Source organism: Arachis ipaensis, chromosome B4 (assembly GCF_059453495.1).
Source record: "Arachis ipaensis isolate K30076 ecotype BB chromosome B4, ASM5945349v1, whole genome shotgun sequence".
Lineage (NCBI taxonomy): Eukaryota > Viridiplantae > Streptophyta > Magnoliopsida > Fabales > Fabaceae > Arachis > Arachis ipaensis.
The window spans coordinates 30,181,458-30,184,952 of NC_142439.1; the positions used below are offsets into that span (position 1 = coordinate 30,181,458).

General features: G+C 43.4%; 1 non-coding gene across 1 annotated transcript; it reads left to right on the forward strand.

Moving 5' to 3' along the window:
• The first annotated feature begins 2,868 nt into the window (after nucleotides 1-2,868).
• On the forward strand, nucleotides 2,869-2,976 carry LOC148567060 (small nucleolar RNA R71). Its single transcript, XR_015882067.1, has one exon. It is a non-coding gene; the product is annotated as a small nucleolar RNA R71 (small nucleolar RNA).
• The last annotated feature ends 519 nt before the right edge of the window (nucleotides 2,977-3,495 follow it).

Sequence of the window (3,495 nt, forward strand, 5' to 3'; positions counted from 1 at the left end):
ATCCACCTTAGTGATGGCGACGTTTCCTTCTTGAGGAACCAATGATGTCCTTGAGCTCTTCTATGTCTCTTCCTTGTCTTTGTTGCTCCTCCCTCATTGCTTTTTGATCTTCTCTTATTTCATAAAGGATGATAGAGTGCTCTTGATGTTCCACCCTTAGTTGTCCCATGTTGGAACTTAATTCTCCTAGGGAGTTGTTGATTTTCTCCCAATATTTATGTGGAGGGAAGTGCATCCCCTGAGGTATCTCAGGGATCTCTTGATTTGCAGTCACATGTTCTACCACTGAGCTATAGACCCTTGAGATGAATCTTTCCGTCTCCCATGACTCGGAGGTGGAAGCCTTTGTCTTCCCTTTCTCTTTTCTGGAGGTTTCTCCGGTCTTAGGTGCCATTAATGGTAATGGAAAAACAAAAAGCTTATGCTTTTACCACACCAAACTTAGAATGTTGCTCGCCCTCGAGCAAAAGAAGAAAGAATAGAAGAAGAAGAAGATATGGAGGAGATGGGGGGATGTGTGTATGGATGTGAGTGGTGAATATAAAACAGAAGGGATGGTCATGAATGGAGAAAGAGAGGGTGAGGTGGGTAGGGGTCCTGTGAGGTCCACAGATCCTGAGGTGATCCTGTGGGGTCCACAGATCCTGAGGTGTTCCTGTGAGGTCCACAGATCTTGAGGTGTCAAGGCATTTACATCCCTGCACCAATTTCGGCATGCAAAATGCCCTTGCACACAACTCTGGGCGTTCAGCGCCAGGTTGGTGCCCATTTTGGGCGTTCAACACCCATTTACTGGCCATTTCTGGCGTTGAACGCCAGAACCATGCTTGTTTTGGGCGTTCAGCGCCAGCTCCTCTCCAGGCTACAATTCTGGCGTTCAGCGCCCAGATGATGCCCATTTTGGGCGTTCAGCGCCCAGATACTACCCATTTTGGGCGTTCAGCGCCAGAACCATGCTCTGTTCTGGCGTTGAACGCCAGGCAGATGCTTCCTCCAGGGTGTGATTTTTCTTCTGCTGTTTTTGATTCCGTTTTCAATTTTTATATTTATTTTGTGACTCCACATGATCATGAACCTATAAAGACATATAACCAAGAAAAATATAGTTAGATAAAAATTGGGTTGCCTCCCAACAAGCGCTTCTTTAATGTCAATAGCTTGACAGTAGGCTCTCATGGAGCCTCACAGATGTTCAGAGCATTGTTGAGACTCTCCAACACCAAACTTAGAGTTTGGATATGGGAGTTCAACACCAAACTTAGAGTTTGGTTGTGGCCTCCCAACACCAAACTTAGAGTTTGACTGTAGGGGCTTTGGTTGACTCTGCTTTGAGAGAAGCTTTTTATGCTTCCTCTCCATGGATGCAAAGAGAGACCCTTGAGTTGTAAACACAAGGTTGTCCTTATTTAATTGAAGGATCAATTCTCCTCTGTCCACATCAATCATAGCTCTTGCTGTGGCTAGGAAAGGTCTTCCTAGGATGATGGATTCATCCTCTTCCTTTCGAGTATCCAGGACTATGAAATCAGCAGGGATGTAAAGGCCTTCAACCTTTACTAACACGTCCTCTACTTGTCCATAAGCCTATTTTCTTGAATTGTCTGCCATCTCTAATGAGATTTTAGCAGCTTGCACCCCATAGATTCCCAGTTTCTCTATTACAGAGAGGGGCATAAGGTTTATCCCTGAACCAAGGTCACACAAAGCCTGAAAGATCATCGTGCCTATGGTACAAGGTATTATGAACTTTCCAGGATCCTGTTTCTTCTGAGGCAATGTCAGTTGATCCAGATCACTTAGTTCATTGGTGAACACGGGAGGTTCATCTTCCAAAGTCTCAATACCAAATAATTTGGCATTCAGCTTCATGATTGCACCAAGGAACTTGGCAGCTTGCTCGTCAGTAACATCCTCATTCTCTTCAGAAGAAGAATACTCATCAGAGCTCATGAAGGGCATAAGGAGATTCAATGGAATCTCTATGGTCTCTAGATGAGCCTCAAATTCCTTAGGTTCCTCAGAGGGAAGCTCCTTATTGATCACTGGACGTCCCAGGAGGTCTTCCTCCTTGGGATTCACGTCCTCCTCTCCCTCATTGGGTTCGGCCATTTTGGTTATGTCAATGGCCTTGCACTCTCCTTTTGGATTTTCTTCTGTATTGCTTGGGAGAGTGCTAGGAGGGATTTTAGTGATCCTTTTACTCAGCTAGCCCACTTGTGCTTCCAGATTTCTAATGGAAGACCTTGTTTCATTCATGAAACTCACAGTGGCCTTAGATAGATCAGAGATTAAGTTTGCTAAGCTAGATGGGTTCTGCTCAGAATTCTCTGTCCGTTCCTGAGTGGATGATGGAAAAGGCTTGCTATTGCTAAACCTGTTTCTTCCACCATTATTAAAGCCTTGTTGAGGCTTTTGATCCTTCCATGAGAAATTTGGATGATTTCTCCATGATGGATTATAGGTGTTTCCATATGGTTCACCCATGTAATTTACCTCTGCTATTGCAGGGTTCTCAGGATCATAAGCTTCTTCTTCATAAGAAGCCTCTTGAGTACTGTTGGATGCAGCTTGCATTCCAGTCAGACTCTGAGAAATCATATTGACTTGCTAAGTCAATATTTTGTTCTGAGCCAATATGGCATTCAGAGTATCAATTTCAAGAACTCCCTTTTTCATAGGCGTCACATTACTCACAGGATTCCTCTCAGAAGTGTACATGAACTGGTTATTAGCAACCATGTCAATGAGTTCTTGAGCTTCTGCAGGCGTTTTCTTTAGGTGAATGGATCCACCTGCAGAAGTATCCAATGACATCTTTGATAGCTCAGATAAACCATCATAGAATATATCCAAGATGGTCCATTCTGAAAGCATGTCAGAAGGACACTTTTTGGTCAGCTGCTTGTATCTTTCCCAAGCTTCATAGAGGGATTCACCTTCTTTCTGTCTGAAGGTTTGAACATCAGCTCTAAGCTTGCTCAGCTTTTGAGGAGGAAAGAACTTGGCTAAGAAAGCTGTGACCAGCTTATCCCAAGAGTTCAGGCTATCTTTGGGTTGAGAGTCCAACCACACTCTAGCTCTGTCTCTTACAGCAAAAGGGAAAAGCATGAGCCTGTAGACTTCAGGATCTACTCCATTAGTCTTAACAGTATCACAAATTTGCAAGAATTCAGTTAAAAACTGAAAAGGATCTTTAGATGGAAGTCCATGAAACTTGCAGTTCTGCTGCATCAGAGAAACTAGCTGAGGTTTTAGCTCAAAATTGTTTGCTCCAATGGTAGGAATGGAGATGCTTCTTCCATGTAAATTGGAATTAGGTGCAGTAAAGTCACCAAGCATTCTCCTTGCATTATTGTTGTTGGGTTCGGCTGCCATCTCCTTTACTTGTTTGAAATTTTCAATAAGGTTGTCTCTGGATTGTTGTAATTTAGCTTCTCTTAGTTTCCTTTTTAGAGCAGCTTCAGCAAGAATGCCTTTTTCTTTTTCCCTGCTCAT